The sequence below is a fragment of the Haliaeetus albicilla genome, chromosome 1 (genome assembly GCF_947461875.1).
Source record: "Haliaeetus albicilla chromosome 1, bHalAlb1.1, whole genome shotgun sequence".
Classification (NCBI taxonomy): domain Eukaryota; kingdom Metazoa; phylum Chordata; class Aves; order Accipitriformes; family Accipitridae; genus Haliaeetus; species Haliaeetus albicilla.
This window is the reverse complement of record NC_091483.1, coordinates 35,431,802-35,457,547: the sequence shown is the minus strand read 5'-3', so window position 1 is coordinate 35,457,547 and position 25,746 is coordinate 35,431,802. Positions and strand designations below refer to the sequence as shown.

The following is a 25,746-nucleotide window of genomic DNA, read 5'->3' as shown; positions in this document are numbered from 1 at the left end:
ATGGATGGAAAAGAAAGCCATAGTCATAAATGTTGTCCCTTATAGGAAGTATTACCATGGTGCCTGTGCAACTCAGGCTACTCTCTTAAGCACTGTATGAACAAAAATGAAGGAGGAAAAGAAAAGTCCACTGCCACAAATTGAATAAGAGACAGCAGATGGCAAAAGGGGAAAATAAAAGGAAACAATGGGATAACATTGGTCAGTATGAAGAATAGTGGTCTCAGCAACACACAGCTGCTTACCTGGTAGTAAAGTTTTGTAGGCACCACAAATAAACTTTTTAGAAGGGCTTTGAAGGAGGATAGTTTGCAGCTCTGCAGCTGTCATGAAATAAATCATAGCATAAAAAAGAAGGTTAAGAGTTTTTAAGTGGATTATGGTGATTGGCAACTGAAGGCAGAAAGAAATGTTACAATAATGCAGGAGATGTGATAGGTGGGAGAGAATAAAGAGCCTTGAAAACAAAAGACAAACATCTTGCATTTAATGTGACAGGTTAGATGGAGCTAGTTGATGAAGTGAAGGAAAGAAGTGACAGAGGTCATACTGAGAGCTAAGGAAATTCTCTTTAGAGCAGCAATTATCATTGACACAAGTGGGTCAAAACTGCATTGCCAAGGCTAGGAGAAAGGTTGCTGGCATAATTAAGGGATACAAGAGAAAAGTGTGAGGATGGCTGGAAGGGAAGACTAAGGCTTCTGTTTCAGCTATATGGAGCTTCAGCAGGTGCACAGACAGGCCCAGATAGGAGACAGGCCAAGATTTTAGTTTCATCAGGGAAGCTGTAGAATACTTCTGTATCTTGTCAGCATCCAGAAGGTATATGCACTTTTATGCAGAAATCATATCTTCAAAAGATGAGATTCTGAAAGACAGAGGACTAAAAAGAGTGAAGCTTTTGGAGATTATGGATATGAATTAAGATGGTTTTGAAAGGACAGGATGAAGATTCAGGAGGTACAAGAAAAGAATTCAGCGCATTCTACTACTACATAAAAGCCATGACACCACCCTTAGCAAAGGGAATGTCAGTTGTTGATCCTTATTATTTCTTTGTCTGTGTGAGCCTTACTGTTAGTCTGCATACATGTATGCATGCGCATTAAAAAACAAAGAGAAAGTAGAACCTCAATTAACAGACTGCTAACTCTTGACTTAGAAAGGAATCTAGTAACCACTGCAGGGAAAGTGCAAAAGCCTCACCAAACTAAACTAAAGACTATAGATAATGCACTCTGCTTGTCAATATTAAAACTGTTTTCTAACTAGATTCGTAAAAAAAAAAAACAAAACCAAACAAACCACAAAACCTACAAAACATACAAAGGAAAAAGTGTCACTTGCCAGTTTCCTACATCCTAGATCTCTTATATGGGCTTTGTAGGATCACAGAATGGTTTCTCTTGGAAGGGACCTTTAAAGGTCATTGTTTTGGGTTTGTGTGGCAGGGTTTTGGTAGCAGGGGAGGGGGGCTACAGGGGTAGCTCCTGTGAGAAGCTGCTAGAAGCTACCCCAGCAACAAGTCAGACCCGCCTCTGGCCAGGGCTGACCCAATCAGCGACGGTGGTAGTGCCTCTGGGAGAACAGATTTAAGAAGGGAAACCTGCAGCAGTGAAGGGAGTGGAATGCAAGAGAAACCCTTCTGCAGACAGCAAGGTCAGTGAAGAAGGAGGGGGAGGAGGTGCACCGGAGAAGGGGATGCCCCTGTGGCCTGGGTCGAGACGGCAGGCTGTGTCCCCCCCAGCCCACGGAGGTGAGCAGGGGGAGCAGATGCCCACCTGCACCCTGGGGAGGACCCCACGCCAGAGCAGGTGGATGACCCTGGAGAAGGCCTTGACTCCATGGGAAAGCCCACGCTGGAGCAGTCTGTGACTGAAGGACTGCAGCCCACGGAAGGGACCCATCTTGGAGCAGTTTGTGAAGGACTGCAGCCTGTGGGAAGGACCCATGTCGGAGAAGTTCATGGAGAACTGTCTCCCATGGGAGGGACCCCACACTGGAGCAGGGGAAGAGCGTGAGGAGTCAGGCCCCTGAGGAGGAAGGAGTGGCAGAGACAATGTCTGATGAACTGACCGCAACCCCCATTCCCCATCCCCCCTGCGCTGCTGGAGGGGGAGGAGATAGAGAAAATCAGGACTAAAGTTAGGCCTGGAAAGAAAGGAGGGGTGGGGGGAAGGTGTTTTAAGATTTGGGTTTACTTCGCATTATCCTTGTTTTGATTTGATCGGCAGTAAATTAAATTGACACACACCCCCCCCCCAAGTTCAGTCTGTCTTTTGCCCGTGACCATAAGTGGTGAGTGATCCCTTCCTGTCCTTGTCTCAACCCATGAGCTTTTCTTTATATTTTCTCATCATCATCCCACCAGCAGGGGAGGAGTGAGCAAGCGGCCTCCTGGTGCTTTGTTGCCAGCTGGACTTAAACCACAACAGTCATCTAGTCCAACCCCTCTGCAATAAGCAGGGACATCTTCAACTAGATCATGTTGCTCAAAGCCCCATCCAGCCTGACCTTGAATGTTTCCAGGGATAGGGCATCTACAACCTCTGTGGGCTAAGATGGTTTCTGGTGGATTAATTCCTCTAGTCAAAAGAAGTAAATCTATGCTTAGCCTAAAGGACCTCACTATTACATTTACTACCATCCATCATCGCTTCTTTCATATTCTTCAAAACAGCAGGGTTGAATGGAAATACCAGAAGTATCTTAAGATCTTTTGATCCATATGAACCCTGACAAGCACTGCTCTACTTCTAATTTGCTCAGTGGAAGTGTGTCACAAAGTCTACTCCTCTCCCACACCTTGTTGAAAAACGGTATTAAACCCCCTGAAAAAATTGTCTTTTATGCTAGAGACTAGCAACATAACTTAAAGGTTTTACCAACTTGCAGACAGGTTCAGTCTTTTGGGCCAACTTTTCAATTTTTCTAAATTGAGTGATGAAATTCATTACACAGATGAAGAGAAGGGAGAGAAATACAAGCTATAGAAATAATGAAAAAAATGCATTCTTCTTTAGAAGTTCCTAAACTACTGAGTGCATGAGTTGTCAGGTAATTAAGATCTCAGGCAATTTTTGGGGCTTTGCATCACAAACCCTATAGAACCTAGCAATAGACAATACAGAAGCTGCTGAAGATGCAATATCTTCCCCCCACCCTTCATCTTCGCAGGCTGACTTTGCTCCTAGATCTTTGCATGTGGCAGAATAGTCTTGGAAGGAGAGGTGTAGCCAACAGTGGAAGAGTGACAGGTTATGACTACTTACAGGCATGAGATTTTTTCAAGTCCACAGGACCAGACAGAGCCTGGAGCTCTGAAGGGGCTGAAAGTGTCAGCCAATCTGATAGTAACATCGTTATAATAATTTATGAAAAATCATGGTGATCAGGTTACTGATTAAAAAAAAAAAAAAAAAAGCGTGTTATGCTTGTTCTTAAGACAAGCAAGGAGGAGAACCCAAAGAACAATCTCACCTGAAGCCCTGGAAATTTTGAATACATTTCCAAATACACAAAACAAGAAGGTAATCAGGAGAAGTCAGCACTGAATTATTAAGAGTAAGGCATACTTAGCCAACCTATATACTGGCAAGCTGGAGAAGGAGAGAGTGGTGGATATAATCTATCTAGATTTTAGTAAGGTTTTTTGGAAGCTGAAGAAGTATGGGCTGGAAGAACAAACTGTTAGGTAGGCTGAAAATAGGCTGGACTGCTGGGCTCAAAGAGTACTGCTGGGTACAGAGTGCTTAATGGTTGGCAGTCAAAAGTAAGAAACAAACACCAGGGATTGATACCGAGGTCCATATTGTTCAGTAACAGTCCAGCAATAACAGTGAGAATCCAGAATAGTGCAAAGTTTTGCACTTGGGGTGGAATAAACCCATGCACCTATATATGCTGGGAAGCAGCTGGATAAGTTTCAGCCCTGTTGAAAAGAATCTGTGAGATATAGCAGATGCCAAGCTGAACATGAGCTACAAACATTCACTCATAATGACCAAGGCAAACCAAGTACTTGACTGTATCAGAAGCATGGCCAGCAAATCAAGGGGAGTTATTATACCTCTTAACAGTGTGCTGGTAAAGAATCGGGAATCTGTGTCCAGTTCCAGGTGGATACAGAGAATTTGAGAACATCCAGAGGAGGGTCACCAAGATGGTCACAGCCTAAAGAACTTTATTTGTAAGGAGCAATTGAGGGAGCTGATCTTCTGTTGTTCAATGAAGAGGCTAAGGGTTGCTAGAAGGAATATAATGCTAATGGAGCCACATTCTCTTGGCAGTAGCAGATGATGTTAACAAGCTGTCTTGACCACAGTCTGCAGCTTTGGAGGTTCCAACGGGACATCAGGAAAAGCACATTACAAATTTGCGTCCTAGAGCTGCTTAATTTATGCCAGAGGATCAACACATTTCCTGGTCAACCCACCTTGCACCCAAAGCGCAGACAGCTAATGCCACCAACCTTTTTGTTAACACTGAACTTTGGCCTGTTGAATATAACAGCCAGATAAAATATCTCCAACTACAATATCAAGAAATTAAAAAAAAAAAGTACAGTAACACCTCCATCTGCATAAGGCCTCCAAAACTGTACTGACTTACCCTGAAAACTTTTTCGTTTAGGGGATGACAGGAAAAAGGAGTAGAGATTGAAGTAGAGAGCATACCTCCCTTTCTAGATATCTAGTCTCCTGTGAGGTTGCCACAAAAAAGGCTTTGCAGGCCTGAGCTGTCATTGCATAATGTTTCAAAGCCATACTCTTCGTTCCATGCTTCCCTTCTAGCCCAGATCTCTTAAGTTTCCTGCTTACAGAATGAAAAACCCAAGGCCCTCTATTTGTACCTACTCTGTATGCATGCAGTAAAACTGTCGACATCTAAATGCTCGTGTAAACAGGTGCGTATTTTAGTTCTTTCTCCCATCGGCATAATAAGTATTATTAAGACTAGGGCAGGCGGCAGATTTAAAAATGCTTTAGTTATATCAATGGTAAGTTTGAACGGATTTTTAGTCTGCTGTAGTAAGGCAGTAAAATATAATAGCCTCTTAACTGACACATTGTTATCCGTCTTATTATGGCTTTCTTCATGCCTGTCAGTGGATTATGGTAATTTTTTTAGTCACAGGTCTAATCAAAGTAGAAGACTGAGCTACTGACAGCTCAGGAGAGATATAACTGCTTACATACTGTCGTGAAATTCTAACCCAGGCAGAAACTTCAGCATCTCTCTCACCCAACTCTCCTCCTAGTAAACCAAAGCAACTTTTGGAACAACAGGTTCCTTTTCTATGTCAAACAAAGGAACAAAGAAATAAAGTTTAATGCTTTCCCTCTAAATAATACAGCATTCAGAACAAGAAATTTCATTCTTCTGAGCAGCTGGTGTGGTGTAGTTTAGAAATGGTTTTGTGATCACTACTGTAAACTCATCTTAATATCTACCTCTCCAAAACACCTCCTCTTCTTATTTCTGAGGGTATGGTCAAATTAAACCATTACACTGCATAGCAAAAAGTCCTAAGTAAGGTTGAAATACCACCTTCTCACTCAAGCAAGCAAGCTGTATTTACTTTATTCTTCAAAGCACCAAGGAATGGCTTTGTGCAAGCATTATACAGTGGCTTAGAAGGGGAACAGCCAGGACTGTAAATACATGCAGAGTGTGCGGCATGTATGAACAGGCATACGTTACATGCAATGGATATAATCACACTGCAGTTGTTGGATCGTATCATACATGGGGGGGATTTCTGTTCTCAAGCTTTGTGGGTTTCTACTAAAGTAGATACAAGTACACAGAAGATCCCAGCACTAAAAACCTTACAAAGCACAAACCTTTTGCATTCCAAAAACAGTAGTTCCAGTGTAATTTGCCCTGAACTTGAGGGGTATAGATTAAAAAATGTGAAAGCTGAATTTATGCATAGTTAGGGCGCAGACAAAACACCGCATGAAAGTGGTTCATATCAGCTCTCCAATAAAAGTAAGAAGGTTGAGGAGCTTCCACTTTCCATTCTTTTCAGGCCTACTCCATGTGCCAGCTGCAGTGATGGTCAGTGACCCAATGTATAAACATCACTGCAATCAGTAACGTGTTTCACATTGGCTACTGAAGAACAAGATTATATTAGTGCTTTATCACAGCTGATGTGAGCTTGAAACGCTAACCTAGAAGTAAAAGGATTGGCTTAAGAACATAAGCCTGAGATCCCATCTACTAGACTGTCTACTAATAAGTGGCAAAAAAACCCAGACAAACCAAACCAAAAAAAACCCCCAGACAGCACACTGGTGGCACATATTATCTCACCAGCATTCATCACCACTGATAGTACAAGAGAAAACATGAACAAACAAAACAGCAATCCAGGAAAGTAACACGTCCTGCTGCAGAAGACAAGAACAACAAATTCTTGCTGAAGTTAGTAGGAATGTTGCCACAGCCTGGATTTCATTCATATGCCCTTTGCGTATAAAAACAGGTTGTTAGTGTCCTGAAGCTTGATCTGATGGTGAGTCACATTCCTTCAATAAAATAATTTCTTTCTTTCTCATGAATGTGTGGGATGTCAGAACTCCGAGTCACAGGAACCAAGCATTATGAAGGTGTCTAAGAAAGAACCTATTCACAAAATACAGCCTTTCCTACACACTACAGTATCAGTCTGGTGTGAGGCCTTTTACATTTGAGTATTTGCAAGTCTTCTGCTTCTCCTTCCTTCACTTCTTTTTATTTTACTTGAGTTATAGACTGCTAAAAAGGCTACGATCAAAAACAAGCATGTGCAAATGAACTAAGGATTTAATCTTCACATAAAATAATACAGACAGGTACTGAAATTTAAGTGTTGCCTGATACTACATTTGCGTTAACCGCAATAGTACAAATCATATCCAAAGAACATCTTTATAAAGAAAGGCAAAATATTAAAAAAAATCCAAATTTGTTTTCTATTGGGTGCAAGCTGAGAAGAGTTCAATTTTTCAAAATCTGTTCAAGTTTCTGGCTACTTGAATGGCCATTGTATTATCAGTCAAGTGCAATAATAACTCCACAGAGCTTCATGAGTCATAGTATTGGATCCAAAACCAATTGATGTAAAGGTGAAATATTATCTTCTCATTGACTTTAAAGGGTTTTGGCTCAAAATTATAGTAAAAGACATGAAATGAAGCATTGCAAAAACACTTAAAATAAGCTAAAACACTTCTTAAGATTAAAGACAAATTATTATACCATATGGAATCTTCAGCACTTACTGCTTATCATTGTAGGATTTAATGCTATTTTCTGTGGTTTCTATTCTGCAATGAAGTAAGGTTATCTGCAGTAAAGATTTCTGTAAGACATTTCACCCTGCTTTTGCAAATCCCTAATCTTTTCCACTAGTTTTTGTTACAGACTTCAAATCTCATCCATCCTTTTTAACAGCATACTAATTTCAGAAACTACTGAATCAAGCTTTAGCATAAACAAGTCAAAATGTTACTTGAGGGCAGAAAGCAGTGGAATCTGCAATATTTTCCAAATAAGAGTGATATGGAGTTAGCTTTTGCAGCTGAAGGAAAGGCACTGCATATAGTACAACAGGTTCAAATTATACAGGTGAACAAATACCTTCTACTAAAATCCTTCCTTTTATAGGTCTCAGAATTGACTGTCCTATCTGGATCTGTCATACATTTATCTCATTCACTATCTTAAGGCATATATGGGGAGGGGGGGTTGGAGGGGGGGGGCAGAGAATCTACTTCAGTAATCAAGTTCTAACTGACCAGCACTATGCAACATGAATTCTAACTAGTGTTAATGAAGTATCTTCAAAGTACTGTTTTCAATAGGTCAGGGATAGGCTCTGGGCAAATACTACATGAGCTTTTTTTTTTTTTTTTTTAAGAAATTTTTTCCTCGTAAATAAGAAAACCTAGCCAAACTGGAAGAAACCTTTTCAAAGCTCACATCAATACTCGTATTTTGTTTAATACTATAAAATTCCATCTCATTAACATATGATAGAAATACCTTTATGTTACTGATACTACAGACTAGTAAGTGCCCAGCAATGATGGGTGAGATATCAATAGAAGAAAGTATGGCTCTTCTAAATGAAAGCCATGGCAAATGCCAAAATTGCAAATACTGAGATCTGGGATTACCAGGGATAATACAGTCACGTGCCATACTGTAATACACACTACTTGCAAGTTCTGCTCTGGTCACACTGTGCCCCTTTTAACTACACTTTTCAGCCTGGCACTTCAATGCATTATTTTGCATGGACTCAAGTACAATGGGATGCCAGCTTGACTGACAAATAAGTACTGCCACTGCACAACAAAGCAGTAAAATTAACATTTTAAGTTTGCTTTCCCTGTGAGGTATTCTCTGCCTTCCTAGTGGTAGGCTTCCTGGGGAGGCATCTCCCAAGTTAAGGTGCTGGAATGTTTAGCTGATAGCATAACATATACTACTTGCTGTGGTAGTGAGAAATATCACCAAGGCCAACTACTGATTGCAAAACTCATTCTAAATTGTCCCCTTTAAAGATAACTGGTCAAATGCTAACATCTCTCAAATTCCCTGGAACAGGAACTTACTTCTCCCTCTACTCTGCTACCACCCTATAAGGTTCTGCTTGTAAAACTGGCACAGAATAGGCAATATGATTTATGCTGACTTTGGCCCAATAAAGGAATAAAAGCTAACAGAAGGAGCAGAGGGGTGAAACGTATACAAATTAAATATGGATTCCTTGACATCAACTTTGACTAATGTCTGCAGGGGATTGAGGGTTGGGTTGGTTGGTTTGTTTTGGGGTGTTTGGTGGAGTGGTGTGTTCTTTTTGTTTGTTCTATTATTGTTTTTTTGGGTTTAGATTCAGTAACACAGATTGGTCAGCTTTGAAGGTCACTAGATAAGGCCATGACACTAGAATGCTTTTCTTCCTACTGTTTTCCCTGTACGGTGCACCTAAAATAACAACATCATCATATGCTACTTAGTGGAATTGAATCAATTATATCAGATTGCTGTGTTGTGTTCAAATACATGAAGCCCAATAACGAGCATTTGGTTTATTGTTTGCCCTTTTCAGGAAACTCGGTCTTGTGGGAAATTGACAATCAAAATAAACCACTATGTTATAGCCTGCAGGGAGTGCTTGTGTTCAAAAAACAATGATAAGTACCATTGTCTTTCATTGTGGAGGTATCCCCCACCAACACAGGCTACTGCTGATTAGCAGGCAAATACAGATTGAGCCACCTGTATGCCACACAACAGATTTCTGAACAATACCACTTCTAAAGACCCAGAAGTATCAGACCACAGATGGTGCTTTAAAAAGCTTCACTAGGGCAATTTATTGCATCTCACCTCAATCTTCATTGATGCAATTATGCAACAATACATACAAATCAGTCACTGAACTTTACAACAGCTGTAGTTCTTTTTCACAAAATCCACAGGATGACAATAATAATAATAAAAGTGAATATTAATAACCCACATAATAGTCTCATGATTGCATCACCATCTCTGATCTAGGGATCGGCTGGACAGTGAAAGTCAAGATGTCACACATCTTGGTCCCTATGAAGGTCTCAAAATAACAGCTTTTTAGTGAGCAAGGATGCTGACAGAAATACCCAAGTTACTGAGAAAGGAGAAAGCATTTTAAGTTTTGGACAGTTCCCAGACTCCTTTAGACAACTGGCACCACTTCAGTCTTTCCTCTTTAGTGTTTTTTTGGTTGTTGGTTGGTTGTTTTTAATAATTCCCTGCTTAGGGGATTAAAGACTTGCTGCTCTTCTTTCTCTTTCTGAAGTTGATCCTCTGAACAAAGTCTATGTATGCTATGATCTGGGAGGAGGTAGCATTCTTTCCATCTAGTCAACCATACTTACTAGGTTGCACTGTGATGGTTTCTGAAGAACTTTGGGCAGAGAAGGTCTTACAATCTCTCTATCATATACAGTTCAAATACCCCAGCCAGATGGGCAGAGTGTACTTTCCTGCACAAAATCCAGTCCATTAGAGCCCTCTTCGCTTATCATTTCCATCTCTGTTGTTTCCCATACAAAGGACTGATTCTCTCTAAAAACAACTCTTTAAAACACATGCATTTTCTCACATTCAAATCTACAGTCATATTTCAATCCTATAAGGGAACATTAGGAAAATGAAATGGCAGAAATATTAGCTAAAAAGACCATTGCATCCTTAAAATCCTATAGGCTTCTGAAATTCTAACAGACAATTTCGGATCTGACAGGACAAACCATACTGTGATTGCTCCATACTGCGGAAATTTTGTGATCATCACCTCTGACTGCAAGACCATTGTAACTTTGCAAAGACAGATTTTCAAGACAAGTCTCCTCCTCCAACCATTTCAGAGTACGGAAAAAAGAAAAAACATGCTACTCAAAAAAGAAATCTTAATATGCTATTGAGAAGTCAAATGGACTAAACCAGCATTAAATCCCAGAAAAATACCCTAGAGAAGACTGACTCACTATCTAATTTTTTCAATTACCATCATAAAAATTATTTCTGTATTGCAATCATTTCTCTTACAGGAAAAAGGTAGAACCTGCCTTCTCTCAAGCAGAACAATTAGTCCATTAAGAAAAACTACATAACTTCTAGTAGTAATTGGAAAGTGTTCATATCACAAGTTCATATACTTAGACAGGAATAATTAGCTGCTCAAAGCACACAGTGGAGAACAGCTTGCTAGGTATCAGTTCTGTTGGAAGAATCTGGTGGTTACATTGGATCACAAATATGAATTAAATAATTTTATGTTTCTTTGGTTTAGTACCATACAATAAGAAAAGCAGATGTGCCATTTGTAGGCATAAATATAAGCTGAAAGATAAGTGAAGTAACTCTAATCAGCACAAGTAACGCATCAGCTAAGCTATGGATTCACATCTCTGTATGACATTTCAGGAAAAACACAGACCACATGGAGAGAGTTCACAGAAGAAGAGAGATCAGGGATCTAAAAAATATCACATATGAGGAAAGACAGACACAGGACTATTTAGCTTTAAGAGATCAAATGGAAATATATTAGTAAGACTCTTACTGTATTATAAAGGACTGCTGCAAAGAGGAAGGGATTCATTTGTTCTGCCCATCCACTGTGGACAGGACACAAAGTAGTAGTGAATCACAGAAAAAAGAGATTTGTAGTAAATGTTAGGAAAAGTTTTGCATTAGTAAAGATAGTGAAGGACTGAAATAAAAGTTACCTGTGAGGTAGGAAATATCTACTGCCAGTGGTCTGCGAGAACAGGTTAGACAAACACCTATCAGAACACCACCAGAGCACAGGCCCAGACACGTACACCTTTTTGTGATCCAAGAGTATTTCCTGATTCTGTGCATACCCTCTTCCTTTTCAAAGTTTTTTGTAGCATGTAACTGTGACCCATTTTATCCCATCTCCACTTTCTGACCTGGGATAATGCAAGTGTTCATTCACTCACTGAAAGCTGTTGCAAACAGAACTGCCAGGTTTGAGGACTCAAAAACAATGCCTAGTACTAGCTGAAAAAAAATTCTATTGGATAAAAATCTTATAGAAAATACCTGAATTTGTGAGGAAAAAAAAGAGTAGTCTAAGAATAAAGCAATAACTTAGGAAATACAATCCACTGTTAGACTTCTTGAGGGCTGGTAAAGGCCTGAGAATATTCTTGCTAAACCAAAGCTACGCATTACTGCGGCTGAGAAGCAATACATCAAAGCTGTCAACTTATCCAGTGTACTGTGCTTCATTTCTCTCTTTCAAAAAATTTGAAAATCTGCGTAAATTCTAGGAAGACATACACATCATCTTGCACCTGACACATACATGTACATACTAATTGTGTTTAGGAACTGAAATAAAGGAAATTACGAAAGAGAAATTTCAAAAGTGACGAAGAACACCGCAATATTTGTGTGCCCTATCCTTCTCTGTGTTCATTTGTCAAATAAATCACAGCACACCAAACAGATGACCTGAATCCCTTCTCAAAGTGTTTAAGAATTTTTTTATCCCCTACACATGATTTAGCAACTCTAGTATTTATTTGCAGGAGGAGGAGGTGGTAGATAAGAGGGAGTTAATGAAAAGCATTATTAATGGGTAGCACAGTAGCATTAACAAGCATGGGGGCAGATGAGGCAAATATTTTAGTAATAAATACTAAAATTCTTTGAAGCACTGCACACTGGCAGGAAGTCTCTGGGGGTCTTTCTCTTTATAAAAATAGCTGTTGCACCAATGCATTGATTAACCTCTTAGCTTCATTATGTTATTTATCTTCCAGTACGAACTGAAAACCAACAGGATGCCTACAGGCTCCAGTAGGATGAATGTTACAAAATTTCATGCAACTATAAAGGACAAACATGGCAAGTTAATCAATATTATGGTTGGAATGCTACTTATGCTCATTTTATCTCAAAATCTTGCTACATTATAATTTTTTAATTATTATTTTAAGATACATGCCCAGTTGAGTGAATAGTCTCTATTAGTATGAAATCTTATGGGACTATTTGTGCAGTCAAGGAATTACCGAGGTTAGAAAAGACTGAAAGGTTTGACCCAAAATATTTTTTCCTCTATCCTTGAGATTAACTGTGGAATGAGGTAACAATTCAACACAAACACTACTATCCGCATATGGAACTTTATGTTTGTGAAGGACAGAGTCAAACAACATATTCATAAGGATTAGTAACTGACACCTCAGTCTCACTGAATTGAAAAGGATGAGTGTGCCATTAGTTTCACATGCCTATGCCAAGGCATAGAATAAGTGAATAGCTTGTTCTACTGCTGGAGCAAATTCAGAAGCAGCGCAACTGTAATCCTAGGCAGGATGGCAAAATCATGACTGTATCTCAGCCAGCACCTCTCACAGTCCAGCACGTTAGCACAAACCTACACTCTGTCATGGCTTGTGCCAATACACCAAAGCATAGACACATGCCTCATTCTCTGCTGCAGGAGGGATGGTGTTTACATCTGGTATATAGATGGAGAAAACAGCAGCTATGGTAGATGTTGCCTGCCCCAAGACCTGGCAGCAGAGGTCACAATGTCTCTGTTGCCCTAGTAGTCACCCAATATTCAGATTGGGTCAGACTGTAAGAGGCCATTTACTTCCCTCTTGCATAAGAAGTGAAGAACAGGTAGGCCACTCACTTCTGCTTTCCTAAGGGACTTCCCTAAAGGCCCATATATATACACACACACATACATTTCAATAAACCCCACTTCCTCTGCTGACTATATTTTCCCTCCATTTCCATTCCAACCTAGTTGAATGGGTTGTCAGCCATGGTTTGGCTAGCCCTGAATTGTCCCAATATGTAAATTAGACTCCCCCTCACTTAAATACCCTAGAGCGCAATTGTTCCTGCATTTAAACCATTGTACCACCCATTACATGGACAACGAATCCAGCCCCAAGTGTTTGCCTACACTAATGAATATATAACTAATGAAATGAAGATTAATTAAACACTAGTGCAGTGACATAAGATAGGAAGTACAATGAGAGCACTAAATTTCACTAATGATGTATTTATGAAATATGTGAACAAACTCTGAAACTGAAGGTTAAAATGTCTTTGAAACTAGACATCAAAACCAAATATGCATCTCACCCATTGCCAGCATGCTATACACAATTACTGCATTACATCAGTAACAATTGCTGTGGCAAGTTAGTAGCCCAAGCAGGATGCAGCCCAAACCATAGGGCATCAGGTACTGCATTCACCAATTTACTACTAGGCAGCAGAACAAGTGCAGCCCATTCATAAAATCCTCTACCCAATGAACAGAATGTCTGGACTGGACCAGCCTAGACTACATTCATCTTATATGGCTGTAATGACACTGTCCTCATTACACCAGGGTTTGATTTAAACTAGCATTGATGAAAACCAATCTTCAAACGCACAATTCTGTTTGCTGCCACTGATTACGCGAAGAAAACATTCAGCCACATCTGCACTTTGTGAACATACAGGACTGCTAAGAGGCAATTTGACTTTCATTATAATGTGGAAGAGCATCAGGTTGGTTTTAAATTACACGTTAATGCAATAGTACTTAACCAGTTCTTCTGAAGTCCTGCATTGCCAACACTCAGTGGAACACTAATAATGCTTTATTTCTTCAGCCAAAACTTTACCACCTCTTCAGCTTTCTCACACCAACTTTGGGACAACCTGCTTAAGACTGCACTATCTGAACATGCTTTTCTACCTGGAAAATCTGCATAGGTTTTAAATGTTCTTTCAAACAAGTCCTCCCCAATATATTTCTTTTGCATCATTAATGCTTTTGTCACTGAAATGCAGGTTACAGGAGTTCCATTTGCTGCTTTGCTGTCATTGGAATGGAGTTTAGGGAAGCTTTCTTGCCTCAGCTAAGGATAATTATACTAAAACTGGTATGTGTTTGTATTACTGGTCAGCAGTTATCACATTATCTGCACCAAAACAGAGGTCAACAGAGGTGTACCCTGGAACAATGTGCTTTTTGCAGTTATTTTCTCACATACAAGCAATGATGCAAGAGGGAACAACGTGAACCTGAACCCAGACCTACTGTAACTGTGCTGAAAAAAGTAGAAACAATGCTGTAAAACCTGGGTGGAAGCTTTATATTACTATTATCCTCTAGATAATTCCACAGTTGGATATGAAAGCCAATATATAAAGTGATTTTTGGCCATCTCTTACAAAATTAATCTCAGAGAATTAGCCCAGTGGACAAATACTGAAGATCAGATTTTTTTTTGGTTTAATAAGTAGGTAGATAAATAGCATTAGACAAGCCATTATTTAGGAAGCCTACGTCAACGGTACTTAAATAGCAGTGTGGGGGATGAACACAAACTCAGAAGCCTTAGGGGAGATAGGGTTTCTTGGCATCCTGAGCTACTTGGTAAGTTATAGCGGAGGGTCTTCTCCAGAGTGCAGAGCTTCTGAGAAAGTCAAGCTACACAGAGTCTGGGAAAAAGAATCACTGCTGCTCACAGACTGCATTGTTGGGTGGCACTAATGAAACTTGGTGATAAATCTGCTGGGCTCACCTGGCAATCCTAGAAATCCAAGTTACATTCAAAACTTCCAATTATCTTTCCCAGCGCATGCTCTTCTGGCCTAGCCCGCCCCTCATATCAGTGACTTCCAGCCATGCAAGGGAAAGCTAGGCTTTTGCTATGTTCAAACAAGTGTCAATGTGAGAGTTGCAGAATAGAGAGGAAACTAATCCAAATATGTGTGTGGGATGATACAGCCTGATATCTAATCCCTGTGTGAAACCTGCTGTCCTGATCCATTTATAGCTTAAGTTTCAAAACAGACAAAGGAACTGAAAGAAGTCAGAAGTACTTAAGTCTTGACTGGAAAGAGCCATGTAGGTACCCGAGTCTATGCATGAGTGCCCATGCAAATTTAAGTGGAAGGAAGCGGTGGGGGGGAGAAGCTAACTCAATGTCTGTCTCAAGTCAGGGCAGTAGGCTTGCAAGAAGGAAAGGGGGAAAAAAGTGTGAAAGCATTAGTTGGTTTTCTGTCATGTCTGTGATGAACATGCTTCTCTCTCTGTCTTCTCAGAGGGATTTAGAACAGCAACCTACAAACTTTTTTGTCAGCAGCAAAGAACCATAAAGGTTCAGCTATGCTCTGACCCGGTCTCATTACCACTGGAGACATTTCTGTGCAAGTGAAAAAAACAGGATAGATGACAGAGAGGAAACACTAGCTACCACTGCTATCATACATCTTAGTGAATTCACTTTACTAATACCAGGGCAGATCATGTAAATTACCTGCCTAGGGCCTAGTAAGTTTGGTCCCTTGAGTTTTCAGTTTGGTATAATCACTAGCTTGATTAATCGTGTGGCAGTTCCATAATCCTGCTCTGCTCACTCAGAGGATAAGCACCGGATACTAATTTTTTAAGGTTCTTTTTTAAAAGCTTCTAGAGGCCAAAGTCCATTTTTAATGCATATTATTAGTTCATTCCTAAAAACCAAACACCTGGCTGATTGAAGCAGGTTACAGATGCCCTTGAACCCTTTGAATAATCACAGTATGCTCCTGACTTGGTTTATTTCCACTTCTATCAACAGCTACCATTATCCACTGAAAATACGTACTGCCATCCTGGGATCTAAAAGATTCGATACTCCATACTCTCTTCATGTTTACTTTATAACATTTATACAGACTTGGTAGCTCTGTATCTTCTAAGATACATTTTGATATTTGGTATTCCATTTAAAGTCCGAGCTTTGGGAGTCTGGTGGCTTCATGAGAAACCACACCCCTAAATTTGATTTGATATTGTTAAAGTGAGTTTAAAGAAAAACTGAGAATATGAAACAACTTTAAAAAAATAAAGCCAAGTAATTAAGAAACAAAACACTACTACTTAAAAAAAGAAAACAACCTCACACCCCTCTTGATTTAAGCCAGTCTTGTGATCTGGATTGGGGGGTTCAAACTCTCAACACTAAGAACTGGTATTTCAATGAATTCACATCACATGGATTTGGATCCACACGTAGATGCGTAATAGAAATTCAAGCCTGAACATCTAAGTGAATATAGCCACACTGTGAAGAGATATGCTATGAATGAATAGCTTAATTGGACACTTGCAAAATTAACTTGTCAAAAGTAATTACTCTATACATGATCCAACTGGAAATGTTTTATATCAACCACAATTTAAAACACTATTTAAGCTATTCCTTGGCCTTTGAAAGATATATCCACAGTGTGCTGCTTATTTACTATGCTACTACCATGCATTTGCAAATCTTTCAAGCACTCTTTGGTACAGAGAGACAACAAATTCATTTTGTGTTCAGTTCTGAAGAGGTTAGCAGATACACTGACTGTATTTTTCATGGAAATTTCCTCATTCTTTCTTCTCCTTAAGTTAGAGTAAAATCATCCTGACTAAATGTATGTCTTTGCTTTCTGTGTATAACAATAAAAATGGATTTTAAAATGAAACAGCTGGAGACTGGGAGACATTTAGTGATTGGGAAAGATGAAGTAAACATGACCACAAGCAAGACTGTGTAATTAGAAGACATCAGAATTCACACAGAAACTACCATGGAAGGTAGTTCACCCCTTTTCATTGAGGGTATAAGCTACTTGGCATTACCAAACACTGTATACACACACTTAAAATATAGTATGCCCAGACCTGCATATTTCAGAGCACAGCTTGTTGTACTGCTCCTGTCCTTTGTGCTTTCCAGTCACTGAAAGAGTGCCAGTAGTAGTAGCTGTTTCAATTTCTGTCCATTTGGTTTTTCTGGTGTTTTTTTCTAATTAATGCTTAATTCCACATTTCAGAACATTGTAAGAAAACAACAGACATGCTTTGGGGAAGAAGACTCCAAGAGGAAGTTAAATCTCTCCGTCTCAGGACCTAAAAGAAATAGTAAGTTTTGCATGACTCGTATAGCAGTAATAAAATGGTCCCTGAACTAGACAGTTCCTATCTAGTACCATGAGATAGCAGATCATAATTGGAAAAATAAAATCTCGTGATACACAGATCTATTTCTTTCATCCATGCATAAGGCAGCTGCATACCTATTCAAAATAGTGTCTCACTGTGAATTTCCACCTCAGTAACACAAGAAGCAGTAATCCAAAGCATGCTGTCGAGGCCAGGTACATCACATAGCCTTCCAATACACAGTCGCTACTGCATGTCTGGCCTAGCAGAAAGGTTCTTCTGTACACTCACTAAAAACGTATGAATTGTCTAGTGACTTGGTAGAGTATCACTTCTCCTCATACTGGTACTATCCTGATGAAAAAAGACTTCCTATGCAATCACTTATGTATCGCCTTAATCTACACAGTAGCAGCAAAACAAGAGAAGAGAGATCAAAAGTGTCATTAGAACAAAAGCCAGCAATGCATTCATAGACCATTACCACTACTTAGGCCACTGCAGTGAGCATCAGGAGAGACAAAATACTACTAGAGTAGATAGAAAGTTGTGCTACCATACTATAACTGCTAATCCTTGGAGAGGAAAGAGAAGGGTGTGTCACAAAGCTGGAAAGGTTGGTCTCTAAAGTCCCTTAGGCAAGGGCTTTATTGCAATTATCTAACACACGCTAACTTTTGATTTGCTTTAGCAGCAGTTTTGGGATCAATCCCAAACTCTTACTTAAGTCCCTGAGAGTTTTGTTTGAACAAGGCCTGTAGAAGCAGCCTTCTGACAAAGTATACTGTGCTGCTGCTGGCTTGTACTGAATTCCTTGCACATGCTGCAATACTGGACAAAGTAAGGAGGAAATATAAACATCAAAGATTATCCAATGTATTAAAACTTAGTGAGCCATTGCCCCAACACGTGCAAAGAACACAACACCTCTTACATTCTGGCTTCAGACTGCAATTTACTAATCAGTTACTGAAGTACCTCAGTCCCAAAGCAGTTACTGATTGATCAGTTAATAAAAGTTTCCACAGAGACGATTTCACTTCCATAACTGGAAGTTTAAGGGGCAAATCTGAGATGATGTTTAACCCCCCCCCAAACAAAAAAAACCAAAAAAACCCCCCACAAACAAAAAAAACAACAACACCCCCCCGCTTCCAAAACAGCACTTAATTCTTTTCCTTACCTTTAAAATAACAGTAAAAGAGGTATTCTACTAGCAGTGTATTTTATACATCGGCATATGGCTTTAATACAGCTGTTGTCCACAAGACTGCACAATTTTTTAACAAAAAAAAAAAAACAGAAAACAGAAGCTCTGTGATATAGTATGTACAAAACACCACCCAAAGAGTCTTCAATGGGGCCAAGTTATCCCATTAGCAACCAGGTCACAAGTTCAAAACAAAATGAAAAAAGATCCTGGTTAGTCAGCAGCCTATGTGAAATAGGCTGCTGTTACTGGTGAGCAGCAGTTCACACCAGTCAGCATAAGATGACGGTGCCACAGAAAGCCCAAGACAGAATAAATGACACAAGATGAAATACTTGATTCAACTTTGTTAGCAGTCCTTTCCATTAGGACACTAGATACACAGGTAACAAAACAGGAAATACATTTGTGCTGCTTCTGTGTGTTCTGCCCTGTTTTGTACACAAAGGCACACACTTCTCCAGATGTCACAATACGGCTCTGTTTACAAGCTCTCAGTTAATGCCTGTGAATAACACACTGACTGTCTTTACCAGGTCCATGGAGAAATCCTAACGAGGATTCAAAAGCAATGAGCCTGAGTCTGCAGAAAAAAAAGCCAACCCAAAACAAACAAAAAACCCCCACCACGCCAACAAACAGCACCTCTCCATCTAATCTACTAAACAGCAGTACTTACTTTCTTCTGTATTTCACTCATCACTTTGGTATGTGAGTATCTGGTGTTTATCCTGGAATAAGTATTATTTAATTGTGAGGTAGATGAATAATTTCAAGGGCACTATCATTCTCTTTTCATGCTCAGGAGGAAGCAATGTTTACATTTTTTATTTCACAAGAAAAGTAATCAAACACATAGGTATGGCATAAATACAGTACAGAGGGAAAAAAAAACAAACAAACCAAACACCACAAACATTCTTGCCACTTATTAAAAAAGCAGAACATACAGATTTTGCTTCAAATGCCACAGGCACTGTGGGAAGATGAGAACAGCAGTGCAACTATAAAAGTAAAAAAAAAAAGAAAAAAAAATTATGTCCCAGGGTAAAGACATTATATCCAGGAGGATAAGGGTTTCAACCTGTGTTCTTCAAGCCCACTTGTGTGACGCATAACGCGACATATAGGTGTATACATTTGAAGGCAAGGAATATAGAAACAGTTCTGAAAATAAATCAAATCTTATAAATCAATAAATCTTATAAATCAATCCTAAACAAACAAAACAAAAGTCTGTGTTGTTGCATAGAAAAAAGATGAGACAGGACTGTCTCACTTAAGGATCTGGAACCTTATTCAAAGCTTTTGAGCATTTACCTGCAGTATTTTCCTTCTTTTCCTTCATTTACATTTCTGCTGTGCTTTTAGTGCAGTAACTAATCACAGAGTTCCATCTGGTCAACAGTTTTAGTTCACATCACTATTGCTCCAGACAATTAAAAACAATCCTTAGTGGTAAAACCAATAAAGGCAGCCCCTAGAAGCACTGTTATAAGGCTCTGGAATGTAATTTTACTTTAAAATATAACCTCTTCAAACTGGCTTCAGCCTACAAGTAATCTCACGTTTTAAAGAAATCCCCCTCTGAAAAGCAGTACCTTGACAGGATTTAACACTTTAGATCATCTTTAAATTGTTTTTGATTAAAAAACTAGTTTTAGACTAAACTAATGTTATTATTATAACTGGCTTACTCCAAGCATTATGTTGCTTGACAACTCTTTCAAACAATTCCTTCACTTTATTCATGACAGTGAAGTCAATAATAATTGAAGGTTTTGATTATTAATGCCATCTCTTAGTCAGGGAAAACATTTTGATGCGTATTCCTAATTTGACTGTTCAACTAAAATTTTTCTTCTTTCACAAATTTAGCATAGATCTTTGTGTCTGTTTTTTCCTGGGGTGGGTCTGTCAGCTAGAATCTTATAAATGAGTATATGAAACTGAAGCCATAAACAAGTGAAAAGGATACCAGAACAGACAATCTATACCTCAAGTGCAGTTTGGAAGGTATAGTTTGTCTAAAATTAGATACTTTGACAAGCATCAAGCCTACATCAGGCTACCTTCAGAAACAAAAGATTAGGATTCAGTCTTGTCCTTTATACAATAGCATTTAGTTCCTTCCCTTATCCTGGGGTCAAAGGAGAAAGTTCTTGTTCGAGTACTGGTTATGTGAAACCATATGCTGCTGAAATCTTATATCCCTGACTTATGTATAAAGTCATAGATAGCCTGCAACAGGAGTTGTGGGTCTTAATTTAGGAAGTAACAGGCTTCAGACATAATGCAGCTCTTTGAAATTTCAGTTGAAAATTGTAAACAGAAGAAACAGAATACACAAAAATGCAATGCAAAAAGTAACAAAACACAGGAACGAATGAGTCTCACTTCTACATGCTTTTTCTTTATCCTTCCTTGTTCTTTATTATATGGAGTAAAAGTGAAAACCAAAGGCTGGAAAGACATTTTAAAGGCTTTCTTGCAGATGCCAATACAATTAGAGAGAATATATTAGTAAATTCTAGATCAGCTAAACATTATCACTTTCTTCTGCATGCTTCATCACAGACAGTACACACATGAGATTCATACCATAAGTTTACAGACTCTTCTCTGATCTAGAGATTTTAGCCTAGTCTCTACTGTTTCCAAATGTAGTTCCCATTGCTTGAAAAACATACTATAAAAGAAAACCACCACCACCAAAGCATAGTCCTTATAGACTGAACTGTACCTAAATACAAACCAGACATGATTCCTAAATTATAACTCAAGCATTTAGAAAACATTGTATATTATAACAGGTCCAAACCAAAAGGAGTGATCACCATGTAAGTAAACCATACTGATTTCCAGCTAAAACAAATTAATTCCTAGGCAACTGGAAATCACACCAAAGGTAACATAGGCTCGTAACATGAATTTTCTAAGAACTTAGTCAAGATACAACACCAATATGGCAGTGATATACTAGGAAAACTTCTTATGCCTATAATAGCTGAACTTCACACTGGAAAAAAACCCAATAGTTTAATTTATTAAACAATAGAATTAGTAGTAGAACTCACCATAAGACAAGGTTAGTTGTTCTGAACTCCCTCAAACAAACACTACCTTTGCCTTCAGGGAATGAGCTATAAAGCTCCCCAACTTCAATAAACCCAGTAACCACTTTGCTGCCAACTAACTCAAGGAGCATACTATGTACCAAAGTGCTAGTTTTCAAGATTGCCAACACCTGATTCAAATCACAGGTGCAGCCACTGGCTCATTGCAGCACTTCTGGGCAAGACATGCCCTGTACATGTCTTGTACAGAACAAGAACCAGTACAGAAGTGTGATAGTTTCTCATGGCTGAACCAAAGATACAGGTAGTCTCCCACAACATAGCCTCTGAGGAATAGTGAATTCACCTTCTACAGTAATATGTATATGTAGACTTATGTATATGTTACTTTTATATTTCCATTACTGTTTATAGAAATTGCTTGTGCATACATGTTTATTGTGGTAGTTTTTTCTAGTCAAGTCTGGCCCTTATTTTCAACTCATGAGTCATAACACTTTCATGAAAGAAAATGGCACTACCTGTCTGTCAATAGAAACTGATGTCATTTTGTACATTAACACACTGTGATACAAGACCCCTCAAACCATGAAGCCCTTCATATTACCTAATATATCACTGCCTGCATGCGTGTACACATGATCAGCAGATCATACAAGGCAACTCTATTAGCTCCCTAAATACTGTCTCCTGTGGTCAAGAGAAATACCATTTTCCAATCTGCAAGATCAGGTACACTTTTTTTGTATTTGCCATCTCCCATTACTGGTAGGTAGATGAATTGAATCAATAGTCCAGGCTGAAAATCATTGCCTGTATTACTCGAAAGTTACAGAAAAAGAAGAAAATTTTCCTCTTTATACCTGTAGAGAAAAAAAGGCTTTCAAGGTACACAGGTGATCTTAGAGGCCTAAAAGTTTGAAAACATCCCTTACCATAGTTTGCTTCCAAACTTAACAATCCACTTCATTACTCTTCCCTGTAGGGCAACATCTGATTATTTGATAAAATACAGATCTACTCTTCCAAAAGACACACCTTCCACTTCAAAATCTAACAGAGGTTCCTGCCTGTTCCTTATTTCACATGCTGAAATGAGACACTGCAGGCAGCCTGTGAGGTATCTAAAACACCCCAGTCTGAATACCCCATTCCCTGCTATACCAAAAGGAGATCTCACAGTCCACAGAAGGACTAAGTATGTATGCTAAATATGGCTTGCAAGAAAGCAGAATTTAGAGCTCAGACCCTATAAACTGAAATTCAAAGGGATCTTCTTTCAAATAAATGGGACAGACTGCATGTTTATGGCTTAAATGATGTGCTGTTAGGTTTTTGTCCTCCACAAAATTCCAATTTCCTCTCAGGCATTGGTTAAATTCCTGTCTCTAAGACAGAAGTCTACATAGTTAGTACTGAACTATCATTGTACAAATCTTTATGCAGTGCTGGAGACATTTTCTTATTCCAAGCCACAGCATGATCTGTAAACACACTGCAAAGTAGAAGCTGCTGCCCAGCGTATATAGGGAACAAATACGTAGCCTTTCCTACCTCAAAGTAAGCTGCTGGGAAAGGCAATTATTCCCTGCTTGTCTGTGATTGATCAGCTTCTTGTATATGGATGTGTCAGCTTTCATTTATTACCTACTTGGTCACTGGCACAGGGCTGCAAAGAAAAAGGTCTTTCTAATAGGATTTTTTCTGGGAAAGGAATTAAAATAGCATTGAGACAATTTAAATCACAAACAATGACACTTTCCAATCCTCCTCTCTACATAAGACAACACCCATACAGCTAAAAGTTTCCGGGGAATCATTTGGAATGCGGAAAGTGGATTTCAACTCCTCTATGTTGTCTACTTCCTTTTAAATAATATGCACAGAGGGCAGAAGTCTGGGCAATCAAGGCATAGTAAGGCTTTAAGTAACATGATTTTAACATTCATAAGGTTTTAACTTCTTAGTGATTATTTATGAAATCTTCTATTACATCAGGATAACAGGTTTAAAAGAAAGTAAAATAATCTGAAACTTACCATTTTTACACCAGTAAAAACATTTTAGAGCTATATTCAGAACCCACCCTCATAGCTAGGTTAAAATGATCTCTCAATCCCTACAAAGTATCAAATAATAATTAAATCCAGAGTTCATGGAGGACAATTGTTAAAGGAATAAACTTGTTGCAAAAATAACAATCATATACTAAAGCTTCAGCCTGAAGCACATTCTTCATCACAATACATTGCATAGGCCCCCACTAAGTCCAAAAGACAATAGGGTTTTTCTCATATCAAATTATCAAAACCTCTCACCTATTCCATTGGCTTAAAGACTGCTATACAGGATTTATACTAGGTTATCTCATATGTGAAGAGGTTCACAACAGGAGAGAAGAAAAGGGGTCACTCTGATATTCTTTCATTCTCCACAACATGTCCAAGACGGCCTGTGGCCAGTTCTTCTTTACTGGAAAGGAATTTTGCCTTGGTCACACTTTGATGTACAAAGGAGGGATATTCCCCAAGAAAAGGAATGAGACAAACTAATTAAGCTATATTGTACAAGTAACTGTAGATCAGCATCTGCTGAAGGTCTCTCTCAACTGGTTCTTCTCATAAAGAACCTCCCATTAATTTAACTCATTTAAAATATAAACATATTAGAAAATCAGTGCTATGGAAAAACCATTATAAAACATTTTCTTAGTTGGATAAATTATCTTCCATATGATTCTGAACCACTCAGCATCTCATACTTGAGCTTAGGAAGACAAGAGGTTATAACGGTTGCAAGATACTGTCAAGTGCTTATGTGCACCACTGTCCTCTGCTGGAAGAAATCAGTCTTACTTGTATCTTTGTGACTGATTAGCTTCTATTAGCAGTAGCTAACATAAAGCAACGATGGCATAAGCAACATTTAATATACATTCCCCTTTAAGCTCCACAGGCCTGTGGCTTAGGACATAAGGTTGATAATTCTACTGTCTGTGCAATGTAGCTGTGTAAACAGCATTTAAGATGTTTGCATCTGCCCCGGACAGTGTTCTTTATTACCATATATTTGTACAGCACTGACACCCCAAGGCCCTGCAGAGACTGGACCTTGCTGCTCTACATACATGGAGTTAAGATCCAAGATTTCAACTGCATGGCACCGTATCATCTAACACGCAAGATTTGCAAAATGCCATCTATAAAATAGCAGCTGGTTTTGTAACAGCCTGAACCCCAAGGACAAATATATGCAACCCCTCTGAGGACCTGAGCCTAGACATTTTAAACAACAGCTAAAGAAAGACACAAACACAATCACTGTCTCTCACTCCAGCATTTCTAGGACAAGCGTTGATTTTCTCAGGATACGCAGAGGACCTGTAGACCCAAGCATCAAAGCCTTTTGAGACCCCCTCAAATTGTAGTGCAGCCGCTTCCCGCACCAACGCTACCACATTTTTGGGTGCCTGGGGAAACACCTCTCCGGGAAAAGGTAAGCAGGAGAGCTGTGTGTGAGGAGGACTTGCACCTGCCTGGTAACAGGGCACCATTACATTGAGCCACGAAGGCAGGGGAGGCCTTTCCACCGCAAAGGTGAGGAACAAAAGCCCCACGTTCACCGCAAGCTGAGCGGACCCAATCTTCACCCAGCCCCCAGTGAAAACGGGGAGGTATGTGCCCGCAGCTGACTCCTCACCTCTGCCCTGAGGAGCAGCAGAACCTTTCACGGACGCTTCCCCTCACCAGAGCCCGCCCCCGCCACAACTCCCGCCCGCCGCGGCCGCCCTCCTCAGGTGGCGTGCGGGGGCACACCCGAAGTGCCGGGCGGTGCGGAAAGGGCAGAGCCAAGGAGAGGGGCCTGGCGGGAGTTGTAGTCCGTCCGCCCCACCCACCCGCCGCTCCGCGCAGCCATCCCGCGCGCCGGACTACATTTCCCAG

General features: G+C 39.5%; 1 long non-coding RNA gene across 1 annotated transcript; it reads right to left on the bottom strand.

Moving 5' to 3' along the window:
* Positions 1 to 238: 238 nt before the first annotated feature.
* LOC138685670 (uncharacterized) lies at positions 239 to 25,741 on the bottom strand. Its single transcript, XR_011325031.1, has 3 exons — positions 25,505 to 25,741; positions 24,124 to 24,277; positions 239 to 323 (listed from the first exon to the last, which is right to left on the bottom strand). It is a non-coding gene; the product is annotated as an uncharacterized lncRNA (long non-coding RNA).
* Positions 25,742 to 25,746: the final 5 nt, after the last annotated feature.